This window comes from Macaca fascicularis, chromosome 14 (genome assembly GCF_037993035.2).
Source record: "Macaca fascicularis isolate 582-1 chromosome 14, T2T-MFA8v1.1".
Classification (NCBI taxonomy): Eukaryota; Metazoa; Chordata; class Mammalia; order Primates; family Cercopithecidae; genus Macaca; species Macaca fascicularis.
In genome coordinates this window covers 53,019,194-53,042,089 of record NC_088388.1, presented here as the reverse complement: position 1 = coordinate 53,042,089, position 22,896 = coordinate 53,019,194, and the positions used below count along the sequence as shown (strand labels likewise).

The 22,896-nt window shown below is 40.6% G+C and overlaps 1 protein-coding gene across 5 annotated transcripts in view; it reads left to right on the top strand.

The window, feature by feature from the left end:
* Positions 1-22,896, top strand: part of TEAD1 (TEA domain transcription factor 1) — a 271,129-nt gene that overhangs the window by 48,996 nt on the left and 199,237 nt on the right. The window lies entirely within an intron of this gene.

The window sequence follows — 22,896 nt, the reverse complement described above, 5'->3', positions numbered from 1 at the left end:
AAATTCCTGATGGCTTATTTGAATGTGAGTTGAGTCTCTGCATATATACCCTGTGATTTCTCTCTTTTTTTTTCCCCACAAAAATATACTATAACCACACAAAAGACAGTCAAACAAAAGAGGGAAAAAATTCATCCAGAACTAGCTCAGTGCCCTAACACAACTGTTTTCATTTTAACTTTTAGCCTTGTCTGTATGCAGGCATATTTCTCTATATCTGTAATCATATGTAGGCTCAATTTTGTATTCTGCTCTTTTCAGTAAACCTTAAATAAATGCTTTCCAAATGGTTACGTAGTCTTCAGGATGATTTTTAATGATCTTAAAATCTATCATCTCACAGGCTGAATTTACGTAACCATTCATCTACTGATGGACATTTAGATTTTTTTTTTCTGTAGTTCTGTGCTGTTATAAGTAATACTTTGGGATATGGCCTCATGCTTATTATGGATTTTTTCCGTAGGGCGAATTCCCGGGAGCAGGATTTCTGGGTTAAAGGGCGCAATTATTTTTTTGGCTCTCAATGGATATTGCTAAATTGCTTTCCAAAAGGGTTGTACCAGTTTATAATGCCACCAGCAGTGCATGAAGGTACCAATTTCAACATCTTGGCTTGTGCTAGATAGTATAATTTTTACAAAGGTTTGGCTCAATGGTGCATCATCGTTTAATTGATATTTCTTGGATTATGACAAGGTTGACTATGGCTTTACTTATTATGTTTTGAGATTTTACTTAGTATTTTTTTTTTTTAATAGTCAGAACCTAGCTGTGATTGAGGTCAGATTTTCTGTGTAGAGCTTTTCAGGCTCTTGAATTTTACAGCGAAAAAACAAACCAAACTAACAAAAACCAAACCCAGAATTCATCTGTAAAGTAAATACTTTGGACATATTTTGTGGTTGGATTAACTGTTCGTGATCTTAACTTCCTTATAGGTCATAAGTTAATAGAGCGGTATTTGGAGAGTAGGGGGGGCTTTTCCTCTTCTCCTTTGATTCTCCTTTGTTCTTTCCCTCTACCATCCCCCCATTTCCTGTTTCCCTCCTCCCCTGTAAGCCCTGTTTTTGTCTTTTTGGAGATAAAACATAAAAGGATCAGCTTTTAGTCATGCTCCTTCAACTTATAAAATGTAGGTTGCCTAAATTATGTAGTACAAAGTGAGGATAAAGAAAATCACAGTATTGTAACAAATTGCCTGTAACTGCTTTGCAAAAGCAAACGTCTCCCACGAAATCTTAGAAAGGTGTGTTTGAGGGTGTAATCTTGGCTTGTGGTGCAAGCGAGCCCAACTTGTTTTTCCAGTTGGTCTTGAATAAGTTTGTTCTTTCTGGAATGCTCGCCATCCTCAGTATGACAGAGTTCGCTTGATGACAAACTCTTTTACTCTCCTGTACATACCATGGCCACTGAACTGGTTTGTTTATTTGCCTGGGGTAAATGATTGCAACACACTCCCCTTTGCAGTGGCACTCAGCATTTGATAGATGATTCTTATTCCCCAGGCTCCCTCATGGTGATGCCAAGCCTACGTCTAGCCTTGCAGCGGCCCCTGCGGCCACACTGTCCCCTCCCCAACACACACTGAGAAAGGACTAAAGGACACACACTCTCTTGGGTGTGCACATAATTTATTGAGCTCGTGGGCTCTCTGAGTAATGCTGCCCCATCATGCGCATAGGAGAATCCGATATTGGCAGAATAGCTGGGTCTATGTACATGAAAGAGAATGGTCGAGGCTCGATTTCAATTTAATTTGTTAATGAAACAAGATGGAGCACATTTTCCCTTCCCGCACACCTCTCGGGCTGTTTGAGATGAGGCACAATTAATTTATTTGTACTGTCTGTGGAGGCGTGTGCCAGCTAATGTAGTGCGAGAGCTTTTATCTTTATGTTTGTAATGAAGAGGGGCAGGCCGCTGGCAAATTGACAAGTAGCGCTGATGACTCATCCTCTGAATGCGAGTGCTTTCTTCTGAAATCATAAAATGCGTGCGCACACGCAAGCCTAGTTCCTGTTTGAAGTGGACAGAACCCATTTGGGAAAGTTCAGGTGCCTCTGAAACACGGCAGGGAAAAGAACAGTCAAGTGAGGCTGTTTCTCCAACTCCCTGGTCTGTCTTGAGGGTGGGACCTCCTGCTCAGTGGGAGCCCTATCCTGGCATGGGAATTCCCATCCTCTCCCTGGCCTCTTTTCCTTGCCCCTCCTTTCCTTGGAAGGCTGGCTCCTTTGTGCTGGTCTTTTGTGCTCCGGTAGGCAACCTTCCCCACCTGCCAGACCAGGTGCCCGGTTCACCTGGCGAGGCCTGTGCTTCCGGGCTGCTCCCTAACCTCCATCCTGGGCAGTGCCCTGGGGCTTTGCTTTATGAGGCTGTGGATTCTGGGACCTGGTTGATTTTAGCCTGGGAGTATACATGGGATTCCTCTGGCCTTCGCTTGAGTTCCCCAGGCCTAGGCTTGGTGGTGGCTGTGATGTCACTCTGTTGATATGCCTCAGAAGAAATAGTTTACACAGTAACTAAAGTTGGTTTGGCCCTTTACAGTGTGTAAGGCTTTCTGGCATTAAAAGAACTCTGAATTGGATATATTGTTACCCCACTTTATGGATGAGGAAATCCAGGTGCACAGAGGTTAAATAACATGTCCATGATCAAGCAGCTAGCTGGTGGAAAGGTAGTGGTGACAAAACCTTGGACTTTAGAGTCTAAAACCTGAGCTTACAATTTCTTTATAACATTCATTCATTAAGGACAAAATGAAATTTTTTTGCATAAGAAATTTATAAATTGTCTTCAAGAGTTATGTGTTGGACAGCAGACTAGAGTGACTATGGTTAACAACAATGTATTGTGTATTTCAAAGTAACTAGAAGAAAGGACTTGAATTGTTCCCAACACATAATAATGATAAATGCTCAATGTGATGGATACCTTAAATTCCCTGACTTGGTCATTACATATTCCATGCATGTAACAAAATATCACATGCACCTCATAAATATGTAAAGTATTAGGTATCAGTTAAAAAAATTAGAAAATATGTGAGTGAATATACAGTTTTCTGTAGTTCAGTAGAATAACAGGAAATTCACAGGATACTTTCTGGAGACTTAAAAGCAAAATGTTTGCAGTGGTCTGAGAAAGAAACCCTGAAGTGTAGTCTAAGAAGTTTTCCTTCCTGTGTCAGATGCCTCGTTGAGCTGGTTGTACAGGAAGGCTAAGTGCAAATGTCCCAGTCAGTCCTGTCACCCAGGTGTAAGCAACACAAATCACTGTGCATGATCTTATTGAATTTCAGAGCCAGGAGGAACCATGGAGATTTTACAAATGAGAAAACTATGGCCTAGAGTGAGATATTTTGTGTTGGGAAGAATTCCATTCATTTATCCAACCATCCATCCATGCATCCAACAAATATTTATTGAGCCAGTTTTGGGCTGGGAGATAAGGCTTAGGCTGTGAATGAAACAGGCACAGTCCCGTCTTCAAGGAACATACAGTAGCAGATGACATGGCTGAGCAGGAATGAGCATGGTGTGGTAAGGGCTGTGATGAGTGAAGTCAGGGTAGCTTGAGGCACATAGGTGGGGCACATAACTATTGGAGTGGGAGAAGGTAGTTAGGGAAGGTTTCCTTGAAAGAGTGGTACTGTTGAGACTTGAAGGATGTTGCTGAATGTCATTCTAAAAATGGAGAACCTGTGTTGGCTGAAAATTGGGACGTCGTAATTCTCAAATCCAGCTGAAGTTGGTAAAAGGTTGTATGTGCTTGGAGACCACAGATACTAGGCCCTGAGACTTAAATGCATGTAAGAAGTGGTTGCTCTAGGCCTGTGCTGTGTGTTGGGGGAGTCACCAGCCTTGTGTGCTATTCAGCACTAGGAAGGTGGCTGATCTGGGTTGGGATGTGTCATAAGTAAACAATGACCAGTGAATTTCAAAGACTTAGTATGGGGGAAAAAAAGGTAAAACACATCATTAACAATTTTGAGCTGGGCACGGGGCCTCATGCCTGTAATTCCAGCTCTTTGGGAGGCTGAGGCTGGCCAATTGCTTGAGCCCAGCAGGGGCAACATGGTGAAACCTCATCTCTACAAAAAATACAAAAATTAGCCAGGCGTGGTGGGACGCGCCTGTAGTCCCAGCTACTTGGGAGGTCGAGGCTGCAGTGAGCTGAGATTGCACCACTGTACTCCAGGCTGGGTGACAGAGTGAGACTGTTTTAAAAAACAAACATATAATTTTGATTATATTGATTATAAGTTGGATAATTTTTGGATGTGTTGAGTTAATAAAAGAAGTTATTGAAATTAATTTCACCTGTTTCTTTTTACGTTTGAAAATGAGTCGGTGGGCTGTGGTGCCTCACAACTGTTATCCCAGCACTTTGGGAGGCCAAGGTGGGCAGATCACTTGAGGTCAGGAGTTCAAGACCAGCCTGGCCAACATGGTGAAACCCTGTCTCTACTAAAAATACAAAAATTAGCTGGGCGTGGTGCTGCATGCCTGTAGTCCCTCAGGAAGCTGAGGCAGGAGAATTGCTTGAACCCAGGAGGCGGAGGTTTCAGTGAGCTGAGATCGCGCTACTGCACCCCAGCCTGGCGACAAAAACAAAAACAACAAAAAACGAGTCTACTAGAAACTGTAAAATGATGCCTGTGGTTCACATTATAGTTCTGTGAGTGGGGATACTGACCCAGGAGAGGAAGCTCCATTGGTGGTGTGAGGGGGTTTTAGAGTGAAGAGCTGTGAATCGGGTCCTGCGGGCCCTGGGGCATAGTCTGTGGTAGGTGCTTCGCATCTCTGAACCTCGCTGCCTTGTTTCTGACATCCCCTTAACTAACACCCATCCCACAGTGGGCATGGAGGATAAAGTCAGAATGCCTAGGAAAAGCATTTTTAAAAAATATTACGTATGAAGCCATTGTGAGCGCTGGTTCTCTTTGTAATAAAAATTTGGGATTAAGGCCACATATGCCATACTCCATACTGTGTACCAATAGTTCAAAAGACAGACAAGAAACCTGGCCAGTTATAAAATAGAAGGTTGAAGTGTGGGAAATGCATTCAGCACAGAATGAATTACAGAGTAGGAGTGGATCTGTGTGAGATGCTGTAGATAAGAAAATTCCTTTTCTGTTGCACTTGGCTTGCTCTACTCCAGGAATTCCCTCACCCTTACATGGGAGTTTGTATCCAGGCTTTCATAGTCCTTGTTCCTTGTTTTGTTTAGTCTCAAAAGGCCAACAAGGAATATCCGTATCTTTTTTTTTTTTTTTGTCTTCAAGTATTTCATATGGTATTCCTGAAACTCCACACTCGTTAAATGCTTGAATGAATTGCCGTCATACCACTGTTTCCTGAAAACCTGGGGGTGTCAGGCATCTGCTGGGCTGGTAGGACAATGATGGGCAGGACACAGCCCCTGCCCTCAAGGTGCTCACTGTTGGGAATGAGACAGAATGCAGTGTGACCAGGCCATAGTAGAGGTGAGCCTGAGGACTGTGGGAGACCTGGAGAGCGTTCCTGACTGCTAAACTTTGTGACTTAAAGGATGACTGAGTTAAAGACAGCAAAGGAGGGAGCTAAGGGACTGTTGTAGCTGCCTGGAGTGCACTCTGTTGTGATTCTCTTTTGGTCAGTGAGACTGTGGGTCTGAGTTTGCATAGGATCCTGCCAGTCCCCAGGGGTCTCTAACACTGTGGCAATGTTCAATATTAATGTTGCACCTGTATATTAGTTACCCTTTTCATTGCTGGTGTATGTACTTCAAAGGTGTAGCACACAGATAGCCCTCCCTGATAGAGAGTGACCCCAGTTAGTTGGAAGGCTCTCAGAGGACCAGTGGGGCAGAGACAGTTTGGCAGCACTGAGCAGGGGGTATCTGAGGGGTATAAGGTAGCTGTGACCTGGCATAGAGTTGGCAGGCAGGCAGACAGTCATTTCAGTGTGAGATAGCATCTGATACTCATCCCTTCAGGCTAGTCTTGTAATAGCGGCAGATAAATAAGCTGCCTCCAGTGTGTTCCCAGAATATCTCTGTCTGCAAAATGTCTTTGAGGAGATGTTTGACTTGCAAGCATGTGGTTGATAAAATAAATACATTTTAAAAATGTAAACCTTTCTGAAAGAGGTTTTAGTCTCTTCTCTCCCCAGGGAAAAATAAGGTCCTTCTTTAACCTCTTTTTTCCCCTAAGTGTAGAATTCTTGCCATGCTTTATAAGGAAAAACATTTTTTGGAATGTAGCACCTGCAGAAATATAAAGGGGTTGTGCCCAAACCATTGGACTGTGGCTATTGTGTGGGTGGTTTCTTGGATGTTTAGTGAAGAGGTATCAGCCCTGACACCTGCAAAGCTGGTGGAGCTGGAATTTAGAGGTGCTTGTATTGTTTTTAGCTGAATTCTGAGGGCAGGCAGCTGTAATGAGTGATTCTCTCTAATATTAGAGGAGCCTTGCCATTCAGTGACACTTGCTAGAACAGGACTTGGTGCCTGGAAAAGTACCTCGTGCAATGTAGGAACTTCATATATAGTTCTTGAATGAGTGAATAACTGAATAAGTAAGTGAATGAGTGAATGACTGGAGTGCTTTCCTGGGCTTTCAGATCATGTGGACAAGATTCCCCAGGCCTTCCCCTTGCTGCTTAAGGGCAGTCTGTGCAACAGCAGTGTCAACATCACCTTGTTAGTGTTTCTGAATCCTGGGTGTCTTGTTAAGCATGCAGATTCTCATTCAGTGGATCTGGGACAGGGTCTAAGAATCTGCATTTCTAGGAAAGTCCCAGGCGATACCATGCTGGTCTATGGGATACACTTGAAGTAGCACGGCTCTGTTAGGGTTCAGTGAGATCATCAGTAAGTGTTTAGTAGGTCTTCAGTGTTGCACTAGGGATTGTGGAGAAAGATGGACCTTGGTTCTCTTGTTAAAAAAATTTGTAATCATGGTGAAAAATCAAGACTCATCCTTATAAACTGGAGAAAATCCATTCATTATATTGTGTGATATGATAAATGGTCAGGAGAAAGCTACAGAGAGGAATGAAGGACCTTCTTGTGGAGATGGTGCTTGGAATCATGAGAATCATGAGATGCTGGAATTAAAGTTGTGTCTGCTTCCAACCCTGCATGATCTCTAAGCCTCCCTGATGGTTGGCTATCCAAATTCTGCTGAAATGCCCTCATGATAGAGATTGCACTGGGTCCCTAATTCTCAAGGCATGTTGCTCTCCTCATATCTTGTGGGATGCCCTGAGGAAAGGGTTTGCCTGGGTGAATAATGCCCACGTGTGATGCCTATTCCATCCACATACTGCAGATTCACAGTGCAGCATATTAAAGGCTTTGCAATGCCTGACACTAAGACAGCCAGTTTAACTTTGTGTTACCTAAGATAACTGGGTCCAACATGGGTGACCACAACTTCCCTCCTGTTTTATTAGTACTTATTAATACATGTTAGCAAGCCTGTATCAGGTGGTTCATCATACTAAGTTAATACAGGACTGATTTATCACTCATAAAACAGTTATTAAGCAGCCATGATGTGCCAGTCACTGTTTAGGGGTGTGCACAGAGGAGTAAATTGTCTCTTGCTTGTATAGCACTTTATTGTTTACAAAGCACTCTCCCAGGCTTTATCTTGAATTGTCAGCAGAACCTTGTGAGGTTGTATAAATTTTACTGCCATTTCACAATTGAGGAAACCAAGGCTTCTGGAGATTAAAGTGACTTGTTTAAGGGTATATTCTTTCCAGTGGTACCATTGGGATTTGAAACTTTTGATTCCCAGTTGAGTTTTTTTTTTTTTTTTTTAAATAACTGTATTCCATTTGACTCCGATTTGGTGAGAGAACTGAGAGAGGTAGGTCTTAAAAACTTGATGGAGAATTGAACTTGTATGAGAGAAATAGAGGTGTTGTGGTTTCTGGAGCAGGGATGGCTCAAGCAGTGCTGAAAGAATTGGAGTATGTAGATTAGAGGGAACTTTAAAGGTCATTCAGGAGGAGCTAACCCCGTACTCCATGACTTTATGGAGGCTTCGCTACAGTGCTTTGCTACATAGCTTTTTTTTTCTTTCTTTCTTTGTTTCTTTTTTTGAGATAGATTCTTGCCCTGTTGCCCAGGCTGGAGTGCACTGGTACAGTGTTGGCTCACTGCAACCTCCACCTTCCAGTTTCAAGTGATTCTCATGCCTCAGCCTCCCAAGCAGCTGGAACTACAGGTGTGCACCACCATGCCCAGCTAATTTTAGTATTTTTTAGTAGAGATGGGGTTTCACCACGTTGGCCAGGCTGGTCTCGAACTCCTGGCCTCAAGTGATCCACCCGCCTCGGCCTCCCAAAGTGCTGGGATTACAGACATAAGCCACCATGCCCAGCCCCTTTCCTACATAGTTCTAATGCATCCTGGGGGCACAGATCTTTTGATGAGGAGCTTACTACAGCAAAGGGCTGTTTATTTCACTATGTATATACATATTCTATATATACACCATATATTCACAACATATATATATATATGTTGAACTTAGATAGGGTCTCCTAGAATCTTTATCCATTAATCTGAATTCCCTGTCTCTGCTGGAACCATACACCACAAGCCTAATTCTGCTTTTCACATGCTAACGCGTTTAGGTTTTTTCTTTTGAAAAATCTAAAATAATTTTTCTTATCAGATTTGCAATATATGTCCAATATGAAACAATGAGAAAATGTAGAGAAGCAAAATACAGAGAAGCAAAAACTTAAATTTAGAACTATCCATAATTTCACCACTCATAGATTATTAGTATCACACTACTACTTAGTCTTCCAAACTATTTTCAGTAGTTTTTGATGTGGGTGTGTATATTTTTTTGTATATATTTTTTTAAAAAAACTAAACCATACTATTTGGGGATAATATTTTGTAATTTTCTGGTAGGTGGAATTTTATTAATATTTTTATTATCAATAAATACTGCAATTAATAACAATTTTAAAATAGGATATATAATTTATTCCCGCTTGTGAGATATTTTGTTGGTTCCTTCTCATTTTTTGGCAGTTATAAACCATGCTGTAATAAATATCCTCATAGGTTAATTTCTGCCTTAGACTTTTTTACCTAGACTGTAAGTCTAGGTAAACTGTTTCCGTTACCTATTCCTAGAAATAAAAAAGTAAAGCCTAAGACTCCAGCTTGAAAATAGCTCCATGGCCCTCTTATTCATTCTCTAGCCTCACTGTCCCCATTTCTCTTAGGATGTGACTTTGTACTCATTTACTGTCTTAAAATGTGCTCACTTTAAACCATTTATCTCTCTGCAGTCTCTGGGATCCAGATTGGAGATCCTTTCCTTACCCTGAATGCCACATTTCTAATCAGAACAGCCTGATAGTGCATTAACTTTTACAGGGCCTTGTCACACTGAGTCATTAAGCTTGTGGGCAACCCAATCCCTTAAGTCTCTCATATGATCTTCTCCATCCTATACTTGTGAGTTGATTTTTTTTCAGCCCTAAGTGCATGACTTGACATCTATCCTTATTAAATTTCGACCTTATTAAAGTCAGCTCGTCATTATATCCTTTGAGATAGTATCAGGAATAAACTCTATCATCCTTCATAGTCACTATCCCTTCCAGCTCTCAGTCACAGGCAAATTCCAGTGTCAAATGATTCAGCAAATCCCAGCAATCATTTCTATCTCTGTCTTCCTTACTGGATTGTAAATTTTCTGAGGCCCAGACCATATCCTATTAATTCTCTTTAAAAACTAGTTCCTACTTCCATATTGTCACACAGGCGGGTACTCAGGAAATGTTGCCATGTGAATATTTGTTTTGATTTAACTCCGGGGATGAGGGCTTGGTGGTGGTGGTGGTATCACAGTGATGAAGAATATAGAGAAGTCTAGGCTTGGGTCTCTTGAGGAGCTTACAGTGAGGATGAAGAGACAAAAAACTGGTCAGACCATGGGTAATGGATGTAGTAGACAAATTTCAGTACTCCTCTGAGGGTACTCAGTTGACAGGGCGCTTGAGCTGATTCTTCAGATGCATTTTGATGCCCTCCAGAAAGGCAGACAGTGGAGGGATTCCTCAGTGGACAGTTGGTGAATGCCCAAGGCTGTGAAAAATCAGAGTTGGGACTAGGGGTGGAAAAGGAGATGATGTTTGCTGGGAGAGTTGACCAGAAACCGGCCACCCAGCTTTTGAGAATTGTGTTGAATAGTGATTGCATCGAATGGTCTTATCTGCTTCTTTTCTGTGAGATGTAGAAAAAGGATTACCCTCTCTTTTTCTTTTTACGTTTATTGAGCTTAAGGCTTGCAAAGCTAATACCTACTCAGGACTGATTACTCTTAGATCAGAGGATGAACTGAAACCAGAACCCAAGAGCTCTGATTCTTCTCACTCTGTGAGTACCTTTAAGCCAGATTCATGGTATGAAGGCAGCAGGATAGCACCTCCATTGACCCACATGGGGGCCTGCCTTGGGCTTCATCAGCACTTTGGAGTCTCAGATCCCTCACCTGTAAAAGGAGAGTGGTACTACCCACTTACCTTTTTGGGTTGTTGTGAAACACACGTAAGACAGTATTAGGAGAAGTAAGGTCTGAGGGGTAGGCTTTGGACCCAGCGGCCCATAGGTAAAGGCCTGTTGAGTTGGGTGACAGTGAACTTTGCAGCGTTTCCTAGCCTTAGAAGTTCAAGAGCAGGAGCCTGAGTGTTCTGGGTCCCTGGTATGGCTGTGGATTTCCAGGCATGCAGCAGCTCTGGGGCCTCTGCTTCCTACCCGCCAGCGGTTCCAGCTTTCTGATTAACTGAAAGGGAAGTTTTTCTTGAGGAAGGGAAGAAGGTTTCTTAGTGGCCCAGGTCCAGCCACAGGGAATTTGAACACCTCGAGCCCTGTCCCAGTGGCCTTGGAAATTTAACAGCCTCTTCATTGGTGGAACCTTGGTTATTTGTGAAAAGTGAGCTTACAGGGTTCTGAGGTAGACACTCAGTTGACCTCTCCTGCCTCCTGCCTGTGTGTGTGTGCGTGGTGGTATCTGTCACATTTCCCTCAGCCACGAGAAGGCGAGTTTGTATTTCTATATAGATGCTTGCCCTTTTGCATACTTATTTAAATAACATGTGTATGTGTGAATGTATGTACATATAATCTTGTGCCATATAATGATGTTTTGGTCAATGATACATCATATATACAATAGTGGTTGCTTTATAATGGAGGTGAAAAATTCCTATTGTCTAGTGACATCTAATAATCCTGACTCTGTGTAGGCCTAGGCTAATGTGTTTGCTTGTGTCTTTGTGTGTGTGTGGGTTCCCCCCCGCTGCCCCCTCTAGGAACAGGGTCTTGCTCTGTTGACCAGGCTGGAGTGTGATCATGTGATAATAGCTTATTGCAGCCTTGAACTCCTAGGCTCAAGTGATCCTCCTGCTTCAACCTCCCAAGTAGCTGGGACTACTGGCATGCACCACCATACCTAATTTTTAAGTTTTTTGTGGAGATAGGATCTTGCTATGTTGCCCAGGCTGGCCTTGAACTGCTGGACTCAAGAGATCCTTTTGCCTAGGCTTCCCGAGTAGCTGGGATTACATTGTGAGCCACTGTGCCCAGCTATGTCTTTGTTTTTGAAAAGTAAAAAATAAGGAAAGAAAAAAAATTTTAAATAGAAAGCTTATAGAAAAAGACACAAAGAAAATATTTTTGTATAGCTGCACAGTATGTTTGTGTTTTTAAGCTAAGTGTTATTACATATGAGTCAAAAGTTAAAAATTAAAAAGTTTGTAAAGTTGCAGTGAGCTAAGATTATTTTATTGAAAAAAGAAAAAAATTAAAAATAAGTTTAGTGTGGCATAAGAATACAACGTTTATAAAGTCTACAGTAGTGTACAGTAATATCCTAGGCCTTCACATTCACTCACCACTCACTCATTGACTCACCCAGAGCAGCTTCCAGTTCTGCAAGCTTCATTTATGGGAAGTGCCCTATGCCAGTGTACCATTTTAATCTTTTATACCATATTTTTACTGTACCTTTTCTATGTGTAGCTATGTTTAGATATACAAATACTTACCATTGAGTTACAATTGCCTACAGTATTCAGTATAGTAACATGCTGTACAGATCTGTATCCTAGAAACAATAGGCTATAACTATACCAAATAGCCTAGATGTGTAGTAGGATATACCGCGTAGGTTTGTGTAAGTGTGCTCTGTGATGTTGATGTACGACGACGAAATTGACTGACAACATATTTTGTTAAGTAACATAAACACCTGTGCATTCACAACCACTTATACAGAAACACACAAACACACCACCATATGTATTTTTAAAGAATTTGAAAGATCTAAGATTATATTAAAGGTAGTTTAGTCTACTTTCGTGTTGATCAAATGTTACTGTGCTGTAATTAATTTAGTAAAGGAAATTAAAATGGGGATGTGAGGAAAATGTGAGTATGCCTAATTGACAAGAATCTGGGGCAGTCCAGAAAAGCATTATGGTCAGGCAGAAGTTGAAACCTTTGAGATGTCTGGCCCAGGACTTTAAAAATGTTTTTCCAGGTTAGAAATACTGAGGATTTCCATTCTGAAGGATGAAAAGGATCTTCTGCTTTTTCAATAGCTAGCCAGTGGATTCTCTCTCCTCTCTCCTTTCCTACAGTTCCTTTTTGGTTCATTCACTCTGAGTCTCATCTGAATAAGTATTAGGGGAAGGGCTTCCTGGAGGATTGGAGAAGGGCAAGGAATAAGTGGGAAAAAAAAAAATCTTATCCCACTGCTGTGGTTCTTTGTCATCCCTGGTTCCTGTCCTTGGCAGAATCACACAGCTACAAAGTGGTGGAATGTGCATTCCAACCAGACCTCTGTGTCATGCTCACTACCAAACTCCCAACTCTTTGGGCTGATCTCTGCCTGCCCTCCTTGTCTCCTTTCCTGCTTCGAGTTTTTTTTGAGTGCTTGCTGTGTGCTATGTACTGTTCTGGATTCCGGGGTTATAGCTGTGACCAAGGCAGACGTCTGCTTGACATATGTTAACCATGAGGCATGCATCCTCTGGTCCCACCACCACTCTGCTCCCCACAATTTCTGTACCTGTCTCTTTCTATCACAACAGTTACTGGGTTGCATTAGAGTTATCCTTGGTGTATCTGCTTCTCTCACTGGACTGTGAAATCTTTTGAGGGAGGAGTTAGTTACTTTTCTTCATCTCCCCATCACAGAGCCCTGATTGAAGTTGGCTGCATGCTTGTCTAAGGCTAATTGAACGAATGCTTGCATGCCTTTTATGACACAACTCAATTGTGAGCAGTCCAGGTACGTAACACTTCTGTGTCTCAATTGGTCCTACTGAACTAGTATATAATAGGCCATGTTTTATCCTCCAGCTAGACATCTAGAAAAGTAGATAAGCCTTCAAGTGCTTCATTAATATGTGTGAATTGGGAAGAAAAACTTTCATTAAAACGTTAATATGATTGTGATAATTGTTTACTCTGGCAAGTAGTTTGCCTCTTGAATTCCTCTCTGTGAATCTGCCCATGATGTCCTGAAATTCCAAATGTGTCCTTTTCTCTTCCTCTCATTTACTATTTCTATTCAAAACTGGAATGTGTGGACATGTATACAGCCTTTTAAGACCAAAGACTTCACGTTTTCTAGCTTTTTGTTTTGTTTTGTTTTTGTCATTGCCCTACCTATAACAAACTTCAGGAAAGATAGATTTGCACAGTAGTAGTATATCTTAAAATAAAAATGAATTCAGTTTTTTAAAGAAAAAATAGGGATTTAAAATGTCATTTGCATTTAAGCTTTTAGATATTTTGCTAAATTCAAAAAGTTATTGTAAGGTGGGAAAGAAATAATCACCTCTCCTCCTTTGAAGATGCAATTTGTTAGTGATTGTCTTTAAACCTAAAAAATGTGCGTCTATAAATATTTATTGTATTCTAAGTTTCACATGCAGGCGTAATCCTCAATGCTTGTGAATGATGCTTGAATATATTAATTAAATTTAGGATTTATATGAAACTTGATGGTCTTATGGAGTGCAGTAGGCTCCAGCTGGAACCTAAGCTTTTGATTCTTACCCATTCACAAAGAAATATAGGTAAAGCAGAAATTTAAAAAACAGAGAATGTTTCTTTGAAATGGCCAAATGAATCTCTCTTTTTACTTTAAAAATTTACCTATAATTTTTTTATAGGATGTCCTTTTGAAAAGTGCCTTTTTTTTTTTTTTTTGAGACGGAGTCTTGCTTTGTTGTCCAGGCTGGAGTGCAGTAGCGCGATCTTGGCTCACTGCAAGCTCCGCCTCCCGGGTTCACGCCATTCTCTTGCCTCAGCCTTCTGAGTAGCTGGGACTACAGGCGCCCACCACCACACCCGGCTAATTTTTTGTATTTTCGGTAGAGACTGGGTTTCACCGTGTTAGCCAGGATGGTCTCGATCTCCTGACCTTGTGATCCACCCGCCTCAGCTTCCCAAAGTGCTGGGATTACAGGCGTGAGCCACCATGCCCGGCAAAGTGCCTTTTAAAATAGTTGGACAGAATTGTAATTACCGTCTTTTATTATTTTGTTAGAAATAGTCTGCTTCTTTAGAAACAAAAATGGTGTTAGAACATTTGTATCTATGTGTATGTATTAAATATAGTCAATAATACTTTATGGGACTTGAAGAAAAATTTAACTCTTGGGCAGTCCAGCTGTAAGGCAGAAATCTACTTGTTCTGTTGGACAGGTGAATGGAGTAGAAATAGAATATTACACTTTGAGAGCTATCTAAAAAAGTCATGTTTCAGCTCTCTTGTTTTTAGATGAGGAGACGGAGGCCTAGGTAGGGGGAAAAAAAGGAATTGCTCAAAGTTATGTTATTGTTGTATCTTATCTTAACTAGCAGAAGTTAAACTCCTCAGAGTCAGACTGTGTGTTTATACATCCCTATCTTTGCAGTTCACATGAGTCCTTAATAAGGATGGTTTGACTAAAATCAGTGGAAGACTAAGCAAAAAAAAAAAAAAAAAAAAAAGTAATCATCTGAATTTAAAAATGCACTCTGAGTCTTAGCTCCTCTATCTCAGGTCCTCAGATATCCTTTACCTATGGTATTTCTTGGTGAATGAATAAGACTCAAGACCTTAGGTTTGTGCGAGGACTTTGCTTACTGATGGAGAATTCCCAGACAGCTCACAAGCAAGTGTGTGTCCTCTACTTACAACCATCCCTTATCATTTCAGCATTACCTGTTTGGAGCTGTTCTGCATTGGGTTTGCCCTAAAGCTAAATTTAAGTCATGTTGGCAGTCATTTGTGCTTTTCAGTTGCAGCTCTATACTCTGGCAGCTTACAGCTTGTGGTGCTCAAGTCTGGATGTGCCTAGCTTGTGTGTGCCTTTTAGTGTCACTCTTACCATTTGCTTGGTAATTGGAGGGAAAAAAAGAGGAAACATTTTGCTCAGTAGCAAATCAAAAATTCTTTTCTCTTATGTGAAACATAAACCAAGAGTAAAGGTAGAGGTATATATAGAGAAGCATTGTAAGGATGATGTATTAGTCCATTTTTACGCTACTGATAAAGGCATACCCGAGACTTGGGTAATAAAGAAAAAGAGGCTTAATGAACTCAAAGTTCCATGTGGTTGGGGAAGCCTCAAAATCATATCAGAAGACGAAGGGCATGTCTTACATGGCGGCAGGCAAGAGAGAAGGAGAGCTAAGCAAAAGGGAAAACCCCTTATATAAAACCATCAGCTCTCATGAGACATTCACTACCACAAGAACAGTACTGGGGGGAACTGCTCCCATGATTCACTTATCTCCCTCTGGGTCCCTCCCACAACATGTGGGAATTATGGGAGCTACAATTCAAGATGAGATTTGGGTGGGGACACAGCCAAACCATATCAGATGGTTAAGTAATTTATATGGCAGAAATACATAGAATAAGAAATCCTAGGCATGTACCAGCTGCCTTAAAGCATGGAAAATGGAGTAGGGGAAGAAAAGCAATTACCACCCCGTACCTTCTGAGCTGACCCCTAAGTATTGATAAAAATTTAGCGTCAATAAAAATTTAGCGTCAATAAAGATTTAGCAGCCTTGAAGAATGTTTTCTAATTTTAGCCCAAAGAATAGGGGTCTGACAAATTGATCAAATTTCAATTTAAACTTATGTTCCTGTAAAGAGGAAAATACTCCTTTGATATCTAGAGAATTTGAAGACGTGACATGTCTCAGCCGCTGGACCATGCCTGACACCTGAATCTTAGCCCCAGGATATCAGAAGACAGGCACAGAGCTTTAACTCTGTAGATGTGTTGATTCTGCAAATCACCTTGCCCACAAATAGATCTCCCTTTTTCTAATAGAGGAGGTGGCGAGAATCTTCCTGGGACTCATCTGTAGTTGGATGCTTTTCCTTTCAGTTTCAGATGAAAAAAATCTGAAGTTTTTGTATTTACTTGCCTTACTAACCACTCCTTAAGACAGCCTGGCATGTGAGCTCTGAAAATCAGAGCAGTATTCCAGCCCCTCCCTTTTCATCAATTAATGAATTAATTCTATATTCATTAAAGGTGATGTGTGCCAAACCAGGTCCTAAAGACACACCCCAGTAAGACAAGGTTGCTGCCTTCATGGAGTTTGACATTGGGGAGATAGACTTGTTGATGGGCAGCAGAGTTGCTCTGATTTAAGGGCATGGTACTGTGGAAACAGGCACAGGGCCACTCAGCCTGACTTAGGTATCCAGGAAGGCTCCATGGAGGAAGTGATAGCTCTGTTGAGATGAGGAAATGCTTGGAAAGATACAAGGGGTGACTCTGTGTATGTGTGAAGCATCTATTGGAATATGAGTGCTCCAGCACCGAGAGTTAGTTTAGATTACACTGTGAGTATAATCTGACTTGGTCTGATTGCTTTCCTTTGAGGTCTCATTCTATCTGTCTTTCTGTCTGTCTGTCAGTCAGTCATCTGTCTCTGTCTGTCATCTGTCTATAATCTATCTTTTTAATTGTGATAAAGTACACATAAAATTTACCATCTTCATTTTTAAGTGTACAGTTTAGTGGTGTTAAGTACCTTGACATTGTTTTGCTATCATCACCACCATTCATGCACAGAACTCTTCTTATCTGCAAAACTGAAAATGTCTATTAAACAAAGCTCTCCATTTCCTCCTCCTCCTTCTAGCCCTTGTCAGCCACCATTCTACTTTCTGTCTCTGTGGCTACTCTAGGTACCTCATATGAGTGGAATCCTACTGTATTTGTCCTTTTGTGACTGGCTTATTTCACTTAGCATAATCTCCACAAGATTTATTCTTGTCATGGGTGTCAGAATTGCCTTCCTTTTCAAGGCTGAATAATATTCAAGGTGCCATTTTATTAAAACCTCAAGCATATGTGAAATATTAACTGATCAACACATTAATGAGCTCTCTTTTCCCTTTACTGATAAGTCATTCATGCATTTGCCCTTTCTCCCTCTGTTATTGATTACATGTTGGGTGCCAGACATCGGGCTAGTTGCTGCAAATACAAAGAACACCTGTATCTACTCCCCACCCCAAATACATCAGGGAGAGAAGCCCAATGAATTATTAAACAGTATTAGTGAAAGTGTAGTTGTATGTATGTAGTACTCTGGGACTTAACAGGTAACACAAACAGAAGCTGCATGGGAAAACCAAATAAGGCTTTACCAAAGAGGTAGCAATTGAATCGGCCTCTGAAGTATTTGTGGGAGCTTTGTAGGTGGTGAGGAAAGGCATTTTAGACAAGAGGAACAGCATAACAGTGGCTTGGGAGTCTTGTCTGTACACATAGGCAGTCTTATATGGTAGTTATCAATTAAACTCTGGAGTCAGACTGTCTAGATTTAAATCCTGGCTCTTCCACTTCTCTGAGTGATGAGGCAATTTGTTTTCTTTTTGTGCCTTCGTTTCCTCATCTCTAAAATAGGAATAACAGTTATACTTTTCTCGTAGTATTGTTATGGGTATTAAATGAGTCAAGACATACAAAGTGCTTAGAACAGGGTCAGGTACAGAATATATACTCTAAGTGGTAGCTACTGTGATTGATTATTGCTTGTGTAATGTTTGAGGGAATATCAAGTCATTTGGTCTACCTAAAATAGGATATAATGTGTGTATGTGCAAATTGTCACTAGACGTAAAGTTGGTGTATTAGTCTGTTTTCATAGTGCTGTGAAGACATACCTGAACCTGGGTAATTTATAAAGTAAAGAGGTTTAATTGTCTCACAGTTTTGCATGGTTTGGGAGGCCTCAGGAAACTTACAATCATGGTGGAAGACAAAACAGATATGTCTTACATGGCGGCAGGAGAGAGAAGTGAGTGCTGAGCAAAGGGGGAAGCCCCTTATAAAACCATCGGATCTTGTGAGATCTCAGTCACTATCACGAGAACATCATGAGGGTAACTGCACCCTGCCCCATGATTCAGTTAGCTCTCACCGGGTCCTTCCCACGACACATGGGGGTCATGGGAACTACAATTCAAGATGAGATTTGGATGGGGACACAGCCCAACCATATCAGTTGGAGATTGCCTCGGCAGATCCTGATGATAAAGGATTCAAGTATCCCCATATCTGTGACTTCTAAGCTTTCTTCTTGCATTACAGTGCTTGAATATCTGAACTTGTGTCTGATGTTTACTTAAAATTTTTTTTTTATTCTTGTTAAGTTCTAGAATACATGCGCACAACGTGCAGGTTTGTTACATATGTATACATGTGCCGTGTCGGTGGGCTGCACCCATTAACTTGTCATTTACATTAGATATATCTCCTAATGCTATCCCTCCCCTCTCCCCCGACCCCATGACAGGCCCTGGTGTGTGATATTCCCCTTCCTGTGTCCAAGTGATCTCATTATTCAGTTCCCACCTATGAGTGAGAACATGGGGTGTTTGGTTTTTGGTTTTTTTGTTCTTGCGATAGTTTGCTGAGAATGATAGTTTCCAGCTTCATCCGTGTCCCTACAAAGGACATGAACTCATTCTTTTTTATGGCTGCATAGTATTCCATGGTGTATATGTGCCACATTTTCTTAATCCAGTCTATTAAATTTTCTTTTTAAAAATATTGGAATCCTTTCTTAAAAATTGCAAAAACAAAGGAACATTGAAAAAAGTATAAGACAAAAAACTGCAATATCACTGTCCTTAGTAACTATTTCCTTTTTATTTTCACTTTGTGTAGCTATATGCATAAAACTAGTTATAGTCATTATATAATTTTGCTTTGCTTTTAAAAATTCATATTCTATGATAAATTTTCCCTTATGTTTTAGTTCATTTTGATTATTCTTATAAATGAATGCTCAACTTTCCTTTGCATTCATGTACCTTTTTGTAAGTCATTCTCTTTTTCATCGTATTGTAGTTTTATAATCTACATGTTTGTGCTCATAATTTTTATCTTCTAATGTATTTTCTCTTTTTGATAAATTTCTAGGGTTAGGATTGCTAGGTCAAAGGATTTAAGCCTTTTGAGACTCCCAATAAAGGTACCTAATTGAATCTTCACATCTACACCACCAGCAGCATATTTTCTATGTCATATTCACTAGAGATGTGATTATAGTCTTTAAATTCTTGCTGATTAAGAGGTTTAAAATAACCCCTTGAGTTTGCTTGAATTTGCAATTTTTCTCCCTCCTAGTGAGCATGCGTATTTTCCCATATGCTTATTCTCCTCTGTAATTGTCTATTCATCTCCCCTTTCTGGTTGTGTTCTTGATATTTTCCAGTATAGATCTGTATTGTTTATTTACCTTGTTGGTTCTGTGTTGGAGAAAAATGCAGGTGCAGGATATTAAAGAGGAGGTCAAAAAGTCTTTTTTTCCCCTGCCTTGCAGTAACAAGGCACTTATCCTTGTAGTTGTGGTTCTGGGAAGGCAGAAAGAAGCACAAGCTTTTGCCGCATGCCAGTGCTCGTGGGATCACTGTGGCCAGAGTCTGGGCTCTCCAACAGCCTTGTTTTTCAGCTGCCTTGCTTTTCAGCAGGAAAATCATGTGGCTGGCTGTTATCTCAGCTCTAACTGTGTGTACACTTTGTTTAGAGGGCCTGGCCTGCTCTTCACATCCCACAAGCACCTGATACAGAGCCAGCACACAGTAGGAAATTTGTTTTCACCCACCATAGATCAGAGGTTGGAATGCACCTTTTTTGATATCTTCATCTGCCTCCTGTCCCTTTACGGCATCACTGTTTTAAGAGGTCTTGAAGCTATTCTTGGATTACCTCTAGTGATGGGAGGTTTACTGTCTCACAAATACATTTAGACCTTGAGCTCAAGGTGAGATGAACCTGGGTTTGAATTTCAGCTTGACTACTGACTAGTGGCACGATTCTGGACAAATAGTATTTCTAAACTTTATTTTATTTATCTGAATAACAGAGATAGTAATACTACATTTCTACCTCTTATAATTGTGATGAGGATTAAGTGAAATAACAAAAGTTAAGTTCTGGACTCTAAAGAAGTCAAACTCATAAAAGTAGAGAGTAGAATGGTAGTTACCAGAGGTTTTGGGGGTGAGAGGGTGGGTAGGGAAAGGGGAGCTTGGTCAAAGTGAGAAAAGTTTATCTTAGGAGGAATAAATTCTGGTGCATAACGTGGTGACTGTAGTTAATAATAATTATGATATATTTCAAAATAGCAAAAAGAATTTAAATATTCTTATCACAAAGAAATGATACCTGTTGGAGGTGATAGATATGTTAATTCATCAGATTGGATCATTCCACAATGTATACATGTATGGAAATATCACATTGTACTCCATAAACATATACAACTATTATTTGTCAATCAAAAATAAAACTTTAAAAAAGGAAAGTCTTGACCCCTATTCCTCACATCGTGTCAAATAAATTTAGTTGTGAATGTAAATTTTATTCACTGTTACAAGGTGTATTTCCTTAAACTTTTACCGTCTATTAGAATCTCGGTGATTTGGCAAAGAAGCCATAGCTCAGCCTCCAGCTCTTATAGTGGCCTGGAATTTGGAGTATATTCTTCTGTAATGGAGATGTGGGAGGGTATTGTCTTTGAGCTGATTCCAGAGTGGGCCGTGGTCCAGCGGTGGGACTGGGCAGTGCTGTAATACGTCCAGGCTAGCACCTTCTCGGTTTTCAAAGTCCGATTACAGAGACCTCTTGTTTGTCCTTCTCTTTCTTGGCTGGTGTTCTTGCCTTGGCATCCCCAATAGAAAATAGATAAAAACGTTTAGAAGAAATGAAACTCTGATCCACATACTAGTTATCTGTTGCCCTCCACAGGAAAGGGTTTACTTTAGCAAAAAGAGGTAAAGGTAGAGTTCATACTTCTAAATTCATAGCAATATATGTCGAGCTCATTGACAGCACTCAATAAATATTGTTTTTATTAGTATTACAGGTAAGCCAATACGAGGGTGACCTGGGCATAGGGTAGGCAGGGCCTAACTCTTCTCTTATCTCCAGACTTTAGTACTTCAGTATTTTTGCTGAGAATCTGATTAATGATCTGAAAGTCTCCTGTGATTTAAGCAGATAGCTTTTATCCTTGGGGTACCAATATAATTAGTATTAGCACTAGGTTCATGAATCTTAAGATTATGGAGTTCATCTTTGTCCAACCCATCTCACTATGCTTTGTAGAGAATAACTTAGCAGAAACAGCCCCCTGCTAGGCATCTTGGCAATTGCTTCCTAATAACTGTTAATTTTTGGTTTTATGACTAAAATATTAGGGAGTCTGGTGAATTTAAGAAATAGTGTTGAAGTGATGGTAATTAAGATTTTAAAAGTTGCCTGTATGACAAATGAAATAGATTTAAGGTGGGGGGAAAAGGTTACCCATGAACAGGGGTGGTATTGAAAATATTTAACAACCAGTCTAGAAGGGTATTGACACAGTAGAAACTACTGCAGGGCCCTGGATTTGCCAGACACCTATCCTTGTTGAATAGTGAGGAGACCTTGGGGCACTATGAGGGGGACAGAGCATTCAGGGGAGCTTGGGGCACTGACTCTTTACACGCTGTTATGGAAGTATTTCAGTATTTTAAACAACCAGTATAGCTGTACCAGTCGGGTACTGGAGGTGGTGTGGGAGAGTGTCTGAAATTGGCAGGTGTTCAAAGGTGTTGATAGATTCTTCACTTGTCATCTTTAATTCATTGCTGAGAAAACTTTAGTTGCGCTAGGCCAGATTATCCCCAAAGGTGCTTGGGCAGTGTCACTTTAGGATTTAGGGCTGTCTGTTTAGACAGCACTGGGACATGTCCTTTTATTCAGAAAATACTGTGTATACGGTGTGAGAGGCACACAGCCCCTGTCTTCATGAGGTCCCCAGTCTATTGGTGGCCTTGAAATTGTTCTGCTCTTTGACTATAGGCTAGGAATCTGTCCTTGAGAAATGATTACAAGGATGTTTACTACAACAGTGAAAAGTGGGGCAAAATCCAAGCATGGGAAAAGAGCTAAATCATAGCATGTCCACCACCCAGAATATTATGTACCTCTAAAAATCACAGATACGAAGACGTTTTCAGGACTCAGGAACTAATTCTGACTGTGAAATGTTAGGTGGGCAATAAAAACCTAAAGCTATAAGGAATAATTAGTGTAAGAAAGGACATCAAAATGCCTGGGTAGCACTGAGTATTATTTGATGGTGCAATATGGGTAAAGTTAATTTTCTTTATGGATGTTTCTATATGTTCCTTTTTTTTTTTTTGTCATCTATGGGTATTAATTTTATAACGAGGTGTTCCAGAAATATTTTTAAAAACCCAATTAAAAATTTAAAAATTATTGTATAATTAGTGAGTGGGTGAACATTTTGGATTTAAACTTGGAGAAGCACATTTGGAGGTTG